We start from the raw sequence: 19,315 nt of genomic DNA on the forward strand, positions 1-19,315 counted from the left end.
CCTCAACTTCCTTGTATCATTCCGAGGCGAGTCTGTAATTTTCCAGAAGTAAATCTTGTGGAGCAAGAAGTAGTTTAGAGTGTTCCAGACCACGGTCCAGGCTCAAAGTGTTCAGATATTTACAAACAAGTGGTGGCCTACTACCGGAACAGTAACATGCTACATTCCGGTAGCGATTTTTGGGATGCATGTGCAGCTGCACACTCCTGATGCGCGCATGCATGCCCCCACATGAAATTTGACTTCTGCACATGCACAACAAGCAAAATCTCACATGAAGATGTTCACGCGAGCAAAATTTCGGCAATTTCCACCAATGTTTTGCTTCTGTGCAAGAAAAAGACCTCATGGTCCATCCAGTCTGCCCTTATACTATTTCCTGTATTTTCTCTTACGATGGATATATATTGATCCCAGACATGTTTAAATTCAGCTACTGTGGATTTACCAACCACGTCTGCTAGAAGTTTGTTCCAAGCATCTACTACTCTTTCAGTCAAATAATATTTTCTCACGTTGCTTCTGATCTTTCCCCTAATTGTGCCCCCTTGTTCTTGTGTTCACTTTCCTATTGAAAACACTTCCCTCCTGAACCTTATTTAACCCTTTAAACTATTTAAATGTTTCAATCATGTCCCCCCTTTCTCTTCTCTCCTCCAGACTATACAGATTGAGTTCATGAAGTCTTTCCTGATACGTTTTATGCTTAAGACCTTCCACCATTCTTGTAGCCCGTCTTTGGACCTGTTCAATTTTGTTAAAAGTCCAAATACTCATTAAATACATTAAAAAAAAAATCTTTCCTCTACTTCACGGAAATTCGTTTTTCACGGGTGGTCTTGGAACGCAACCCCAGGGAAAAACGAGGGACCACTGTAGCAGATAATGGATATTTTTGAGTGCTAGTGTATAATATGTATGTACACATTATTATTATTATTATTATTATTATTATTATTATTATTATTATTATTATTAATATTATTATTATTATTATTATTATTATTATTATTATTAATTAGATTTGTATGCCGCCCCTCTCCGCAGACTCGGGGCGGCTCACAGCAGTGATAAAACAATGTACAATAGCAATTCTAATATTAAAGTCTAAAATAACAATTTTACATTAAAAGCCTATGGCTTACATACATATAGGATTAAATAGTATATTTTGGATATTCAGTAACAGTAAATATCTTATATCTCTTTGAGGCGAGGAGAGGCCAGGCACCCTAAACCAAACCCTTGATGTGAGCAGTGATGGGCTTCTTCTGGGAGTGGAAGTCCACAAGTCTTAAAGTTGCCAAGTTTGGAGATCCCCGACTAAAAGTCCACGAAGTAGGTTATATCGATCTCCGAGCTGTGTGATGTGACAACTGCAGAATGGTACATTAAGTTCAGTCTCCTGCCTCAGCTTCCTAATTTGAAACACAGAAATCAGTAGCCTTTTGTGAGCAGGTGCTTTCTCTGAAGAGGGGGCTGCGGTTCCCCCCACCCTCGGCACACCTGCTCAAGGAGAACAGCATCTGGCCCCCGGCTTTCAGACGCCAGCACTTTCCAAGATTTAATTTTAGCCCCGGTTGAGTATAAAACAACCTTTCCATCTTCTTTCTCTCATCCCTTCTTCTTTTCATCGTTCCCTCCACCACCCAGCCCACTTCCAGGCCTCCGTTTTATGCAAACTTGTTATTTTTCTCGGTGTTGGAAAACACAGCTTGAGAAAATGGATAATCAAGGAAGATGGCTTTTGAAATTAGAAACATATATAGTTGGACATCAAATGAGGCAACTGCTAGGACACCCAGGGTGAAATCAAAGGTCTTTATTCGCAGTCTTTCCTTGAGCGGGTGGAGAATATATTTAACTCTTTCTACGAAGGTCACCGGCCTTCAAAAATGCTTCACGTCAGCTTGGGAGCACCTGTGCTCCAGGACCAAACACGTCCCTCTCATTTCAGGGTTAGAGGGGTGCTTCTGTTTAATCCATAGGTATTCTTAAGATTAACATACGTATAATAATATATTAATACAACAATAGCTCTTATATACTACTTCCCACAGCCTTCCCCCCCCCCAATAAGCTGGGTCATTATTTTAGATAATAGAAATACATGATAGATGATTTATAGACATAGGTAGGTAGGTAGGTAGATAGATAGATAGATAGATAGATAGATAGATAGATAGATAGATAGATAGATAGATAGATAGATAGATAGATAGATAGATAGATAGATATCCTAGATAGATAGATAGATAGATAGATAGATAGATAGATAGATAGATAGATTTTTTCAAATTCAGCAAAAAAAAACCATGTGACATATATATACATACATACATACATACATACATACATACATACATACATACAATTTCCAAATCCTACACGGGAAGAAACCCGAATATACCAAGACCGTCATACATACATACATATACATACATATACGTATACGTATCGCATGTTTTTTGCTGAAATTTTAAAATTAAGGGAGACTAGGATGGCACCATTTCGGCCTTGTTCTGGCCTCATCAGCTAGCCGCACCCTTACTGGGATTTGATCCGGCAGCTTCTGCCTTGTAAGGCAGAGAATTAACCTCTAGACCACCAGACCTGATCCGTTCAGCTCTGTACCACGGAGGGGCTATATGTTTTTTTATGTCGGATCACCCTGGTATATTGAAGGAACGTCACAGCTCCTTTTTGCCTCTAGGCCCAACCCAGGGCCATTTCAATTTATTCATAGCCGACAACTATATTCTGTATGTATCACATGTTTTTTGCTGAAATTTAAAATTTATAGATAGATAGATAGATAGATAGATAGATAGATAGATAGATAGATAGATAGGTAGAGGTAGAGGTAGAGGTAGAGGTAGAGGTAGAGGTAGAGGTAGAGGTAGAGGTAGAGATAGATAGATAGATAGATAGATAGATAGATAGATAGATAGATAGATAGATAGATAGATAGATAGATAGATAGATAGATAGATATAGAGAGAATTAAATAGTATATTTTGGATGTTCAGTAATGGTAAATAGATAGGGAAATTGTATCTCTTTGAACCGAGGAGAGGCCAGGCAATCTAACTCAAACCCTTGATGTTAATGACATCAAGTTGGCCACCTTTAAGCCAGTCACATGACCTTTAAGCCACACACCAGTCATATGATCAAGCCACTCCCACCTGGTCACATGACTGGTAAGCCACAAAATAAGCCACGCCCAAATTTTGCAGCCCTTCATTGGGACATATCCAAACATGGAAACACCTACCCAGTATGGCTGTATCCTGAGAAAGGGGCAGATGCAGGAAAATATTAAAGGAGAAGGGCGGACAATACCTGATTCATCACTTAATTCATGGCGTGTGTGAAGAGTCCATAGTTCCATCCCTTAAAATACTTTCCCCCTCCTCCTCCTCTTTTATTGCCCGGAATCTTAAGAGCTTTATCATTTGCAGTCATAAAATGAAAATATACACCAAACCCTCAAAGGGCAAGTATGAAATTAAATTATATTTGGGCATCCGTAACCTTTTAAAGCGATCAGATTCCAGTTAATGTATTTTTTCCCTGTTCTGAGGGCTGCCAGGGTGTTTGATGGTGGGAAGCAGTCCAAAGGGCATTAGGAGATAATAAATTCTCTAAAAGTTTCATCCCGAGGCAGCGCTCCCTACTCCCGCTTTACGTTTAGCAGGCCGGACCAACAATCTTGTCATATTCAAAGGTCATTGAGGTTGGGATTGGTGTGTCCCATCGATCTTTCCCCAGTGGAAGAGAGTGACAGCTGAGATCATAAGCGGTTGTCAGAATCTGGAAGAGAAGCCGATATGAACGAGAGCCAGTCGGTGGAGGAAGGAATAGCGTGATGGACAAGCTGTTTGGAAGAGGAATAAAAAGATGAGGCGGAATTGCAACTTTCTGGGGTTTTTTTCTACTTCTTTTCTTTTGTGTGTGTGTGTGTGTTGTGTTGTTGTTGCAAAGGTTGATTCTGACACTTGCAATTCCCCATCATCCTTTTACTATGTTGATGATGGCTTGGCATACAGAGAAGGGAAAACATACCAACTGGATTTATTGCATAGCTGTGGCTCAGAGGTTCACTTTACAGGCGGTCCTTGTTCTGTCGGGCTCTCTGGTAGACTCCTCCCAAAAATTCACAGGTACAAATTTCAGACACACACACCTTTGAAAATTCAAAACAATGTTCTTTATAAGGAAAAGTCACTTAAAGCCTCTTTTGGTATAGCAAAGAGCACTTGTCTCCAAACAAACTGGTAATTTGTACAAGTCCCTTATCAGTTCTGTGATACTTAGCTTGCAGCTGTGAGGCAATTCACAGTCCTTCCTCTTTCACAAAGTGAAACACACTTTGCTCTGGTTTAGTTTCAAAGCGGGGGAAAATCAGCACACAAAAAGTCAAAGGCGGTAAAGCAATCACGAAACACAACAATCAGATAATCCTCCACAATGGCCAAACCCACAGGCTGCTCTTTATAGCAGCCTCACTAATTACCACAGCCCCACCCAACCACAGGTGGCCTCATTTTCTTTGATAATAATCTCTCAGTTGTTGCTATGCATCGCTCTCCTCATACGTGGCTGTATCATTAACTCTTGTTCCGAATCCAAGGAGGAGCTAGATAATTGATCTCCTTCTGAGCTGTCTGCCACACTCTCCTCCTCCCTGTCACTCACGTCTTCTTGGTCAGAGGAGCCTTCATCAGCAGATTCCACCGGGGGCAAAACAGGCCTGCAGCATGTGGATGTCTCCCCCACATCCACAGTCCTTGGGGCAGAAGCTGGGCCAGAGCTAACCACAACAGTCCTCGACCCAAATTTCTATTGCTAAGTGTGACATTTGTTAAGTGAATTTTGCCCCATTGAACAAGCTTTCTTTCGGGATGTAACCAGCATGGCTCTCTCTTTTAATTCATTTATTTATTTATTAGAGTTGGAAGGGACCTTGCAGGTCATCTAGTCCAACCCCCAACCCCCACCCCACTCAAGCAGGAGCCCCTATACCAGTGGTAGCGAACTTTTTTTTTCTTCAGTGCCGAAAGAGCATGTGTGCATACTATCATTTATTTATTTATTTATTTATTATTTATTTATTGGATTTGTATGCCGCCCCTCTCCAGAGACTCGGGGCGGCTAACAGCAATAATAAAACAGCATATAACAATAATCCAATACTAAAAACAGTTAAAACCCCATTATTATAAAAAAAAAAACCCCACCAAAAATACATACAGACATACCATGCATAAAATTGTAAAGGCCTAGGGTTTTAAGCAGCTTACGAAAGGCAAGGAGGGTGGGGGCAATTATAATCTCTGGAGGGAGTTGGTTCCAGAGGGCCGGGGCCGCCACAGAGAAGGCTCTTCCCCTGGGTCCCGCCAAGCGGCATTGTTTAATTGACGGGACCTGGAGAAGATGCACTCTGTGGGACCTAACTGGTCGCTGGGATTCGTGCAGCAGAAGGCGGTCCCTGAGATAATCTGGTCCAGTGCCATGAAGGGCTTTATAGGTCATAACCAACACTTTGAATTGTGACAAGAAACTGATCGGTAACCAGTGCAGACTGCGGAGTGTTGGTGTAACATGGGCATATTTGGGAAAGCCCATGATTGCTCTCGCAGCTGCATTCTGCACAATCTGAAGTTTCCGAACACTTTTCAAAGGTAGCCCATGCAGGCACGAGGGCCCACACCCATAATTCAATGCCTGGAGAGGGCGAAAACAGCTTCCCCCATCCCCCAAACGCCCTCTGGTGGCCGGAAATGGCCTACTTCCCAACTTCTGGTGGGCCCAGTAGGGTCGTGTTTCACCCTTCCCAGGCTCCAAAGGCTTCCATGGAACCTGGGGAGGGTAAATACGCCCACCCCGTCCCCCTGGAGGCTCTCTGGAAGTCAAAAATGCCCTCCCAGAGCCTCTGTGTAAACCAAAAATAAGCCGGCCGGCACACACATGCAGGTTGGAGCTGAGCTAGGGCAATGGCTCGCATGCCAGCAAAGATGGCTCTGTGTGCCACTTGTGGCATCCATGCCATAGGTTCGCCATCACTGCCTTATATCATTTCATACAAATGGCAATCCAATCTCCCCTTGAAAGTCTCAAGTGTTGGAGCTCTCACAACCTCCGCAGGCATGTCATATGACTAGAAAATCTCTGTTCCCTCCCCCACTCCAGGGGAAGCATACAGCAAAATCTCCATTCCCTCCTCACTCCAGGGGAAGGATACGGCAAAATCTCCATTCCCTCCTCACTCCAGGGGAAGGATACGGCAAAATCTCTATTCCCTACTCACTCCAGGGGAAGGATACGGCAAAATCTCCATTCCCTCCTCACTCCAGAGGAAGGATACTTGTTGTGAGCCGCCCCGAGTCTTCAGAGAGGGGCGGCATACAAATCCAAATAATAAATAAATAATAAATAAATAAATAAATACGGCAAAATCTCTATTCCATCCTCACTCCAGGGGAAGGATACGGCAAAATCTCCATTCCCTCCTCACTCCAGGGGAAGGATACGGCAAAATCTCTATTCCCTACTCACTCCAGGGGAAGGATACGGCAAAATCTCCATTCCCTCCTCACTCCAGAGGAAGGATACTTGTTGTGAGCCGCCCCGAGTCTTCAGAGAGGGGCGGCATACAAATCCAAATAATAAATAAATAAATAATAAATAAATAAATAAATACGGCAAAATCTCTATTCCATCCTCACTCCAGGGGAAGGAAACGGCAAAATCTCCATTCCCTCCCCACTCCAGGGGAAGGATACGGCAAAATCTCCATTCCCTCCCCACTCCAGGGGAAGGATACGGCAAAATCTCCATTCCCTCCCCACTCCAGAGGAAGGATACTGCAAAATCTCCATTCCCTCCCCACTCCAGGGGAAGGAGACCGCAAAATCTCCATTCCCTCCCCAGTCTGTGGCCAGTCAGCGGTGGTATTCACCGCTTCACCAAATTACTCAAAATTTCCGCTACCAGTTCCCCAGAACTGGTCAGTCTAATTGCACAGTCTAATTTTCCTCGTCCCGTGACCAAACTAATTATATTTGCAAATATTGTCCATTAAGAATGCTTTGGATATAGGGCTAAGCTACCAACTACACTGTTATTTCCATTTATCTCCCAGTAAAGCTATTAATTTCCCTCATAATTAGGGGAGTGAAGGAGAAAGAAATGTTATCTTTGCAAACTCTCCGGAACAGCATGCAAAGATGCAGTAAGGAGGCAGAATGTCATATGAGGCATCAGCTGTTTGAACATATGTGCATCTGAAAGCTGTACAGTAAATGAAATACGTGAAGATGGTGCATAAGGAACAAAGAAAGCAGTGGCACTCTATCTCTGCAGCCCTTTGTCAGACTGCTTTGTCTTCTCCAAACAAGGGGAGGCATTTGACAGGTTTTTAAAGGCACCTGTACCAGCTACACGGCAAGTACTGGAAAAAAAAGTTACACAGAGGAAGACTGAGATCTGTTCTATTATTACAGGACACAGCCTCAAAACAATAGATTTGATGATTTAAAAAGGCAGATCTAAGTTAAATACTGGGAGAAATCCTTCTGGATGTAGAAGAAGAGGCATAGCCTGGGGGGTCGAATCAAGAATCCTTACTGTTCTGCCCCAGCGTCGAGTCCCCCAAAATAAGATGCACACCACCGGATTTAGTATTAAAATTTTACTACTAACAAAAGTCTTAGCAGCTTTGAGTCTCTTCTAACAGAAAGTAAAATCTATAAAGTCTTCACCATGATGCTAATAATGTCTTAGCAGCTGGCCAGAGTCCCAACAATAGATAAACACAACAGTAATTACTAGATTGTAGCACAGTTATTTATCATAGGCTTACAGAGGTTGGCTGGAAGCCCGGAGCTAATTAATGCATTATAGAGTAGGGTGGGGTGGGGTGGGACGGGATGGGATGGAATAGAATAGAATAGAATTCTTTATTGAACAAGTGTGATTGGACACACAAGGAATTTGTCTTTGGTGCATATGCTCTCAGTGTACATAAAAGAAAAAGATACATTTGTCAAGAATCATGAGGTACAACCCTTAATAATTGTCATAGGGGTCAAAGAATGTGGTTCTTTTAAAATCACAAGCCGGGGACAATAGATGCAGCAAGAATCTTGAACGAAACGGCATTGTCCTCTGCACTGAAGCATCATGTGGCTCTGCTTTAAATAGCCTGAGGGCGTGGCCCAGTAGCCTGCAATACTACATACAAGTAAGCCTCCTCCTGAGTAACCACTCTTGCCTCCTATAGGCCCTGCGAGTCCTAGCATCAAAAAGAGGCTCCTCTTCTTCTCCTGAGTCACTCATCTCAGGAAGTGCAGAAGGCCCTGGTCACTCTTCAGCCTCTGACACCATGTCCTCTTCGCTGTCAGCCTCGGGTACCAGGAATACAAGCTGCTTGTACCGCACCACTACTGCATCTAGGTCCTCTGGATCTATTGCTAGTTGCGCAGGATCTGAACGGACCACAACAATTATGTTCCCACAAACGATCTTGAGTCCAACCCCTCTTGAATTCCATTAACTTCATGGCACCGGGCCAGAATATCTCAGGGACCGCCTTCTGCCACACGAATCCCAGCGACCAGTTAGGTCCCACAGAGTGGGTCTTCTCCGGGTCCCGTCAACTAAACAATGTTGCTTGGCGGGACCCAGAGGAAGAGTCTTCTCTGTGGTGGCCCTGACCCTCTGGAACCAACTCCCCCCAGAGATTAGAATTGCCCCCACCCTCCTTGCCTTTCGTAAGCTGCTTAAAACCCACCTCTGCCACCAGGCATGGGGGAACTAAGATACACTTTCCCCCTAGGCCTTCACAATTTTATGTATGGTATGTTTGTATGTATGATTGGTTTTTATATAATGGGTTTTTAACTGTTTTTTAGTATTGGATTTTGTTGTACTGTTTTACTGCTGTTGTTAGCCGCCCCGAGTCTGCGGAGAGGGGCGGCATACAAATCCAATTAAAAATAATAATAATAATAATAATAATAATAATAATAATAATAATAACAACAACAACAACAACAGCAACAACAACAACAACAACTCTTCTCTAGTGCCAAAAAAGTGCTGCCTGTTTGTAGACTAGATTCTTGTGTGTAGGCACGTGTCAATCAGAACTTAATACACGATGGTCCTGATTCTTTGTGTCTGACACCAAGTGATAGAATATTCTGAAGTGAGGTTGGTACCATCACTCTTGACTTTCCGAAGGTCCCTCAAGAACTTGATGGGTCTTGAATTCCATTAACTCTTACCTGGCGCCAATTGAGTGTTGACTGTGTCTTGACTCGATTCTTGTATATATTCATGAGCAATAAATCAACCTCACTGCAGCTTAACGTGTGGTCTTGATTCTTCACGCTTTGCAGAGCAGTTAGAATAGGTCAGCGGTGGACCAATTATCCAGAAGGTGACAAGCTTCCATTCGCTGGACGTATCCCAATGGAGGCTGGACAACATCTGTGGAGGATGTTTTTATTTGGATGTTTGCCCTGCTGCAAGGAAGTGGGTTGAATGACCTCAATGGTCATTTCCAACTCTCATTCTCTGCTGTTTTATGATCTGTGTTGCAAGCGAGCAGGAAAAACTAAATAAAATAGGCTCATTGTTTAGTTAAAGCTAATCTGCATTGTCTCCTGAATGAAATATGGCATATTTGTTCTCCTAACCATCTTATATTTCTTCCAAGTAAGACATCCATTTTTTTCCCTCCATTCTTTTCAGGCACCATAATTTCTGTTCATGCTTCATTTGGAAAGGGGAGGGAGGAATAAATCCTGGAAAAAGTCAGTGAGGAGCCACTTCTGTTTTGTTTCTGGAGCATCTGTATGTGTGTTTGTGTAAGTGGAGGGGACATGAATATTATCCATGAAGATATCAGAGCTTGAGCTCCACTGGAAAGAGACTTTTCCTAATTGCTCAAAAGTTCCTTCGTGCTTTTATAAAGTTCGGCTTCTTCCAGGAATGTTAAGATCTTCTAATTCAAACTTATTATTGTTGTGGTTAGCTCTGGCCCAGCTCCTGCCCCAAGGAATCTGCAGGTGGATGTGGGGGAAACATCCACATGCCGCAGGCCTGTTTTGCTCCCGGTGGAATCTGCCGACGAAGCCTCCTCTGACTAAGGAAGCATGAGTGACAGGGAAGAGGGGAGTTTGGCAGACAGCCCGGGAGGAGATCAATCATCTGTCTCATCCTTGGATTCTGAACAAGAATTAATGACACATCCACGCACGCGTAGAGTGATGCATAGGAGACAACAACTGAAGGATTATTACAAGAGAAAATGAGGCCACCTGTGGTTGGCTGGGGCTGCTGTAATTAGGGCTACAGATAAAAGTGCAACCTGGTGTTTTAGCCTCATGGCAGTTTATCTGATTAATTGTTTCGTCAAGATCGTGGTTTTTGTGCTGTTCAAGATTGTGTGTGGACTCTCTGGACTTTAGAATTGGACTCAATTTCCCAGTTATTGGGTGAGCAATTGGACTGCATTTAACCTGTGCCTTGTGTGTACCAGAAAATCCCTTTGACATTTAAAAAGGGAGCTGTTTCTGTTTTTCTGTTTACAAAAACTTTTGCGTTTTCCTTTTATCGTGTGGTGTGTGCCTTCCTGGACTAATTACCCTGTAATTACGGGCAGTTGAAACACGCCAGCAGATCAATTATCAGCCTGATAATAATGGAAAGGGTTTAAATTTAAAGAAAGGAGATAATCCTGGTTTTGTGTCAAGAGAGATTTCTCTCATTTTCTTAGCCAATCTTCTGGTCTTCTTTTGAATTCCTCAGATCTTTAGTAGGTTCAGATCTGAATGGATTTTAGTCATTTTCCTTAAATAAAATCTGCATTGTAGCCAATGCCCATGGCTTCAGACAGAGTAGAATTTTGTGGAAACATCAATGTGAATGTGTTATGTGTAGTGACGGGCGAACCCAATGGTGTTCGGGTTCGGCAAGTTCGGCTGAATTTTACGTAAAATTCGGCCGAACCCAAACCGAACCCAAACTCGAACCCGAACGGGGAATCCCTCCCATGAAGAGATTCTGGGGGCGGAGCTGTGACGTCACCAGCAGGTTGCTAAGGACGCCAAGGTGATCACTTCCTGGATTCCATGGAATCCAGGAAGTGATCACCTTGGCATCCTTAGCAACCTGCCGGTGACGTCAAAGCTCCGAACGCAGAACACGACCCCGAACTTTGCCCAAAGTTTGGAAAAATTTTGGGTTCGTGTTCAGCATACTGAACACCGCAAAATTCGGTACGGACCCGAATTATTCGGGTTCAGTTCGCTCATCACTAATTATGTGACAATGTCATGTTACTTGACTCAAATTCCCATATCCAGGCCTTCAACATAATTGATGGCCAAACATGTAGATGCTAATATACAACTGGATCCTGTGTTATACATGTTATTTATTTTATTTATTTATTTATTCGATTTTTATACCGCCCTTCTCTTTAGACTCAGGGCGGCTTACAACGTGTTAGCAATAGCACTTTTTAACAGAGCCAGCCTATTGCCCCCACAATCCGGGTCCTCATTTTACCCACCTCGGAAGGATGGAAGGCTGAGTCAACCTTGAGCCGGTGATGAGATTTGAACTGCTGACCTGCAGATCTACAGTCAGCTTCAGTGGCCTGCAGTAAAGCACTCTACCTGCTGCGCCACTCCGGCTCCTTTTTCCCATTATTATTATTATTATTATTATTATTATTATTATTACTATTATTATTAAACTATCCTAGCATTTTTTTAAAAAAATCAGTGGCATTAATTGATGAAAAAGCAGGTGGTCAAATCCATGAACCAAAATTGAATTGATTGTGGGAGGCTGAATAATTTTAGATGCTTATTAGTTTTAGCAATGCCCTTTCTTATGGGACTCTTATTATCTAACATAGACTTTAAGGAAAGCCTTATCAGAAGCAGAGAGTGATGAGGCATACAAACAGCTAATGGTCATATAGTTATAAATTAGTTTTCTATTTTTATTTGCTGGAAAATGTCCATGTTCCCTTTTTAATCGCGTTCAAACAGACGTTTCCATTGGTGAGGTCTGATTTAGTTTCTGTGCAGAGACTGTTAAGTGTATCTGTTTTCTAGCTGCTTTTGATGCAAGCATGACACAAAATAAAATTAAAAAAAAGATTACCATACTGAAAAATTGTTCCACGGTCTCCCCTCCTGTTAGTGCAAATTAGTTGATGATTAATTTTTAACATGTGGATTAGAGTCTTTTTTAATTAATCTCATTGTTAGCAATTGAAAACTCTCCTACATATGGCCATTAATTCTGGTCTTAATGATTTGGGGATGAAGTTGTAATAGCTAAGATTACGCAAAACTTTTCATTTTCTTCTTCTTGTTTAACATTATCAGGCTCCAGGGGAATGAACAAGTAGTCGAATCGGATTTGAATGTGGTTCAATTCTGGGGAGCAGTAGGGCACAATTTTTTCTGATCCTGATCTTGCATGAGGCTTTTTCCCACCCAGAGTGTCAAAAAAGTGTACAGTGCTACCTCGTCTTACAAACGCCTCAACATACAAAGTTTTCGAGATACAAACCCGGGGTTTAAGATTTTTTTGCCTCGTCTTACAAAATATTTTCACCTTACAAACCCACCACCGCTGCCGGGGATGCCCCGCCTCCGGACTTCCGTTGCCAGCGAAGCACCCGTTTTTGCGCTGCTGGGATTCCCCTGAGGCTCCCCTCCATGGGAAACCCCACCTCCGGACTTCCGTGTTTTTGTGATGCTGCAGGGGAATCCCAGCAGTGCAAAAATGGGTGCTTCGCTGGCAACGGAAGTCCAGAGGTGGAGTTTCTCAGCGGGGAGAGCCTCAGTGAAATCGCAGCATCGCAAAAACACAGAGGTCCGGAGGTGGGGTTTCAAGGACTTTGGTGTTTTTGCGATGCTGCGATTTCACTGATGCTCCCTTCACTGGGAAACCCCACCTCCGGACTTCTGTTGCCAGTGAAGCGCTTGTTTTTGCGCTGCTGGGATTCCCCTGCTGGGATTTCCCTGCAGCATCGCAAAAACACAGAAGTCCGGAGGTGGGGTTGCCCATGGAGGGGAGCCTCAGGGGAATCCCAGCAGCGCAAAAACAGGCGTTTCAGCTGGCAAAAGGGGTGAATTTTGGGCTTGCACACATTAATCACTTTTCCATTGATTCCTATGGGAAACATTGTTTCATTTTACAAACTTTTCACTTTAAGAACCTCGTCCCAGAACCAATTAAGTTTGTAAGACAAGGTATTACTGTATATTAAATCTCTGTATTGATTGACTCCCTGTAAAAGTTGGGGTGGAGTGGATGGGAAGGGCTTGGTGTTTCTTGCCAATACTTCATTACAAAACTAGGTAACATCATCAGTTTTAGTAAGAGAGTAGGGTTTCCTCTCATTTTATATATACTTGTCTATAATATATGCATATATGCACCAAGACAAATTCCTTTTGTGTCCAATCACATGGCCAATAAAATTCTATTCTGTTCTATTCTATATATGTATACAGTGGTGGGCCCTAGCCTAACCGGGGGGGAACGTGGTTCCGGTGGCGGCCATGTAGCTGTAGCCTAGCTCTGGTGGCGATGCCAGGTGTGCACAACGGTGCTTCCCCTTACCTACACCTAGCCTGCCCCATCGCAAGTGCTGCCTTCCCCTGCCGTTCACCTCTCGCTTGCCTTTCACGCCAGTTCCCCCGACCGCTCATGTGGAAATGGGCAAACAAGTAAATGCCCGCTCGCCTCTGCCTGCCGCCGTTTGCTCCACCACCAGCGAAAAGAACCCAGAAATCATGTGTGCATGCGTGATGGTTGGAAGCAGGAACACGCTCCTGGTCACAATTCAAAGTGTTGGTTATGACCTATAAAGCCCTTCATGGCATCGGACCAGAATATCTCTGGGACCACCTTCTGCCGCACGAATCCCAGCGACCGGTTAGGTCCCACAGAGTTGGCCTTCTCCGGGTCCCGTTGACTAAGCAATGTTGTTTGACGGGACCCAGGAGAAGAGCCTTCTCTGTGGCAGCCCCGACCCTCTAGAACCAGCTCCCCCCAGATATCAGAGTTTCCCCCACCCTCCTTGCCTTTCGCAAGCTCCTTAAAACCCACCTCTGTCGTCAGGCATGGGGAATTGAGACTTTCCCTTCCCCCTAGACTTATAGAATTTATACATGGTATGCTTGTATGTATGAGTGGTTCTTTAAATTGGGGTTTTTTAGATTGTTTTTAATATTAGATTTGTTTACATTGTCTTTTTATATTGTTGTTAGCCGCCCCAAGTCTTCGGAGAGGGGCGGCATATAAATCTAATAAATACAAATACAAATACAAATTCCGGTAGGGCCGGGAATGGTAACCCGCTCCCGTATTATATTTTTATATGTATGTATGCATATTTGTTTTCGTAGATTTTCACGGGTACAGGTATAAAGTTTTCGGCATATTTGGGTTTCTTCCCATGTAGGGTTTAAAGATTTCTGGCAACGTTTCAACGTTTCAGGCTGGTGCTTCTGTCCTTGTTCTAGGGTGAACATAGCAAGACCTGAGCTGCCTTCCCTCTATAAATACTGGTGGGTGGGTGTGGTGTGCTGGCTCAGCAGCTGCAAGCTGTGTTGAATCTTCCTGGTGAGTTAGTGGGGTAACACCTGGGGTCGTTGATGTATGTATGCATGTATATATATATGTATGTGTGTGTGTGTAGAGTATGGTACAGTAGGACTCGTTTAAAATTTAGGGTGTGTTTTTAAAAAAATCATTTATGTTTTCAGTTTTAAAATTTAGGGTGTTTTTTAAAAAAAAACATTTATTACTTTTTACATGTATTTATACATTCCCAAGGCTCTAGTTTAGGCAGTTGTGATGATAGTTAAAATGGAATAATCTAATTAATCTAATCTCATAAAAGAATAGGCAGTCAAAACAGCCATCCGTCATGAGAAAATTTTGTATCAAACTGTATGACAAATCAAACGGATATTAGTACAAAAATATAAGTGCTCTGATTTTAAGAAACGTAATTCTTCCCAATGATTAATATAAATGAAAATGATCACTGTTGCTTGAAAAATTCCTGGCATATATTCTTTTTTTTAGCCAGTTTGAGAAGCTACATTTTCCCCTCTGTACATACGGCCATCTACTTACTTAACGTCAATCAAATGACCTGGATAAAGGCACAGGATGTGACATTGATAAATAGTCTTTGGCACATGACATTCGATGGAGTAGCTTGCTGTTATCCTTCTCCAGTTCAAACGGAGATGAAAGAATTTGACAAGGGAATGGCTTGTGTGTATCCCCAGGAGAGTTTACTGCCATAATCCTAGCTAGGGAGGACAGTTGTTGTTGTTGTTGTTGCTTTTAAAAAAATCCCTTCTGAAATTGGAAAAATAGCATGATGGGGAGAGAGAAGAGGGCATTCACGTCAGAAGCAACATATCTGAGCATCTTTCCTTTCCTTGAGATGGTTTCAAGGGGCTTTTTTTTTTATTGGCATTTATTGTGACATACTAATGAGTTGTGACAACTGTGTATCTCTATTCTTCCCAAGAGATGGATTTGCTTTAATCCAGCTAGGGGTAAGGATGGATCAAGTGTACCTTTTATCTGGAATGTCAACGTGTTGTTCCTTGTGTGTTTTGTTTCAATTCATGAATCAGGATGAATGAGGAACTTCTACATTGGTGTTGTTAGAAATCACACACAACCAAACACAGGAGGTAGGAAAAGCAAGTAGAATGCTTGGCTGCATAGCAAGAGGTATAACAAGCAGGAAGAGGGGGATTGTGATCCCGCTGTATAGATGGCTGGTGAGACCCCATTTGGAATACTGTCTTCAGTTCTGGAGACCTCACCTACAAAAAGATATTGATCAAATTGAACGGGTCCAAAGACGGGCTACAAAAATGGTGGAAGGTCTTAAGCATCAAATTTATCAGGAAAGACTTCATGAAGTCAGTCTGTAGAATCTGGAGGACAGAAGGAAAAGGGGGGACATGATCGAAACATTTAAATATGTTAAAGGGTTAAATAAGGTTCAGGAGGGAAGTGTTTTTAATAGGAAAGTGAACACAAGAACAGGAGGCACAATCTGAGATTAGTTGGGGGAAAGATCAGAAGTAACGTGAGAAAATATTATTTGACTGAAAGAGTAGTAGATCCTTGGAACAAACTTCCAGCAGACGTGGTTGGTCAATCCACAGTAACTGAATTTAAACATGCCTGGGATAAACATATATCCATCCTAAGATAAGCTACAGGAAATAGTATAAGGGCAGACTAGATGGACCACGAGGTCTTTTTCTGCCGTCAGTCTCCTATGTTTTTATGTTTCTACACCGGGAATTAATTAAGCTGATACAAATTTGCACCTTGAGCAAAAGGAGATAGATGGGGAACTCTATCCACCTCTGCCGGCAGGCTTGGGGCCATTGAAACTTTGATATCTTGCCCCACCTAATAAATGAATGCTGGATGTGTGATGTTTGTTTAGTTTTAACTTGGGTTTTTTAGACTACAGTTTTTATGTGGATTGCCAATATGTTGTAAGCCGCCCTGAGTCTCAGGAGAAGGGTGGCATAGACATCAAATGAATAAATAAAATAAATAAATAAACTCATCAAATTTGCAGACGACCTCAAGCTAGCAGGAATAGCCAACTCTCCAGAAAATAGGCTTAAGATACAGAAGGATCTTGACATCCTTGTAGGTATTGCCTTGTTGGGCTTGGGAAGCAGCTGATCTATTTTGACATAACCATTACCTCTGTTCTAGTATATCTCAACCTTCGCAACTTTAAGACAGGTGAAATTTAACCCCCAGAATTGGAGTGGGGTGTGGTGGGGTGGAGTGGAGTGGAATGGAATGGAATAGAATAGAATAGAATAGAATAGAATAACTGTTGTGGTTCCGTCTGAGGCCCCTCAGGGAACGGCTGATCTTCTGTCGGTTTCCAGCTCAGAGGGAGAGGATGAGGAACAGGAGGTGCAGGCAGACGAGGAGGAGGAATCCCAGGCTGAAGAAGAGGGAGGACAGCCAGAGTCCCCCCAGAGGGAGCTCTCCCCAGCAAGCAGCCTGGATTCCTTAGAGGAAAATGCACAAGCCATAATTGATCTGCGACAGAGAAGAGCTACACAGCAAAGGGACCAATTGGCTAGGTACTTTCAGCATTAAAGAGGCAACAGCTGGGTTTGGGTGTGATGCTCTTTGGAAAGGCTAAAAGGCAGACCCACCCTTCCTGGCTTGTGGAGTTTTATCTTTGAGAGTTTTGGGACCTGGCTGTGAACTTTGGCGTCTTGGAATCCTGGTTTGTGCCTTTGACTACTGAAACCTTGGGGTGGGTGTGCCAGCAAGAAGCTTGCTGTATTGTCTGGACATCAGGACTCTGCTGTAAAGTATTATAGCCTGTCTGTTGGGAAGAACAGGTTTTCCTCTGTGTTTATTTTTTCCAGCTATAAAGTACTTTTGCTTTTACCAGAGTGTCTGGCTGTTTTTTCCAGTTGGTGTTGAGGTCTGGGGGAACCCAGACAGAACAATAACAAAGTTGGAAGGGGCCTTGGAAGTCTTCTAGTCCAATCCCCTGCTTAGGCAGGAAAACCTTACACCATTTGGTTCTCCCATCTCTTCTTAAAAACTTCCAGTGTTGGAGCATTCACAACTTCTGGATGTTATTTATTACTTCATTTCCCCTAACAAAACCAGCATTGTAACATTAAAGTAATCTGCTTCCATGGTGCCTTGCATGGTAGAATATAACAAAGCTTTCATGTACCTAAAGATCAGGTTTTCTACAATAGAAACGCAGGCCTCGTATGCCTTTCAGCACAATTTTCTTAGGTAGGTAATGGGGTTCCACTATGTTCTCTCTAGATAGCTCAGAGGATGAGGAAGGAAGGAAGGAAGGAAGGAAAGAAGGAAAGAAGGAAGATAGGAAAAGAGAGAGAGAAGGGAGTGAAAGGAAAGAAGGAATGAAAAAAAGAAAAAGAAGGAATGAAAAAAGAAATTATTATTATTATTATTATTATTATTATTATTATTATTATTATTAATTAGATTTGTATGCCGCCCCTCTCCGGAGATTCGGATGGAGGGAGAGAGGGAAGGGGTGAAAGGAAAAAAGAAACAAAGAAAAAAGAGAAAGAAGAGAGTGAAAGGAAGAGAGAGAGAGAAGAGAGTGAAAGGAAAGAAAAGAAGGAGGGAAGAAAGGAAAGGAAGGAAGAAAAAAGAAAGAAAGAAAAAGGGAGGGAAGGGTGGGTGAAAGGAAGAAAGGAAACCAAGAAAGAGGGAGAAGGGAGTGAAAGGAAGGAAATAAAGAAAGAGAGAGTGAGAAGGGAGTGAAAGGAAAGAAGGAAGGAAAGGAAGAAAGGAAGAAAAAAGAAAGAAAAAAGGGAGGGAAGGGGTGAAAGGAAGAAACGAAACAAAAAGAGAGAGAGAAGGGAATGAAAGGAAGGAAAGAGAGAGAGAGAGAGAGAAGGGAGTGAAAGGAAAGAAGGAAGGAAGGAAGGAAGGAAGGATCCATTTTTTTATTTCCTCCGACAATCCCTCTCTGAACTGATCAATTCAGCCTCTTCCATTCCAAGCTGCATCCTGGGCTAACAGCTGAATCTCAGCAGCATATTCCCACACAGATTGCTTACCTTGTCATAGGAACAGATTTCACGGTGGGTAGTCAGAATCCTCGAAGGTAGCTCCTAGGCAAGCTGCAAAGTGTGCATACAGGTCTAAATTTGGACTGTTCCGAAGGAGAAGGGAGGGAGGTGTCCGTTTTACAGCTCTTTCTGTCATTAGACTAATTTCAAACTTCTGTGCTGTTTGGCTGCGGGAGGCTACCTGAGTCTGAAGAAAGTTTTTAGACTCAGGTTTCCCCATCAGGTATAATTTACACAGAGCGAACAAAGCAGGGGGTTTGCCTTTATTCCTATCCAGCGCCAAAAATCAAGCAAAGGTTCCATTAACTATGACAATCATTAAGTTTTGTGCCACATGATTCTTGACAAATGTATCTTTTTCTTTTATGTACACTGAGAGCATCTGCACCAAAGACAAATTCCTTGTGTGTCCAATCACACTTGGCCAATAAAGAATTCTATTCTGTTCTGTTCTGTTCCATATATCTGCCTTCCATTGAGGACCTGTGTACTGCACGAGTCAAAAAGAGGGTCGTGAAAATCTTTACTGACCCCTCACATAACTGGACATAAACTGTTTCAACCACTCAAAACATCACTACAGAGCACTGCAATTTTTCCCATAGGAATTAATGTAAAAGCAAATA

At 42.7% G+C, this 19,315-nt stretch overlaps 1 protein-coding gene across 7 annotated transcripts in view; it reads left to right on the plus strand.

Moving 5' to 3' along the window:
- Positions 1–19,315, plus strand: part of SOX5 (SRY-box transcription factor 5) — a 623,231-nt gene that overhangs the window by 486,405 nt on the left and 117,511 nt on the right. The gene's annotated exons all lie outside the window — the stretch shown is intronic.

The sequence above is a fragment of the Erythrolamprus reginae genome, chromosome 6 (assembly GCF_031021105.1).
Source record: "Erythrolamprus reginae isolate rEryReg1 chromosome 6, rEryReg1.hap1, whole genome shotgun sequence".
Taxonomy (NCBI): domain Eukaryota; kingdom Metazoa; phylum Chordata; class Lepidosauria; order Squamata; family Dipsadidae; genus Erythrolamprus; species Erythrolamprus reginae.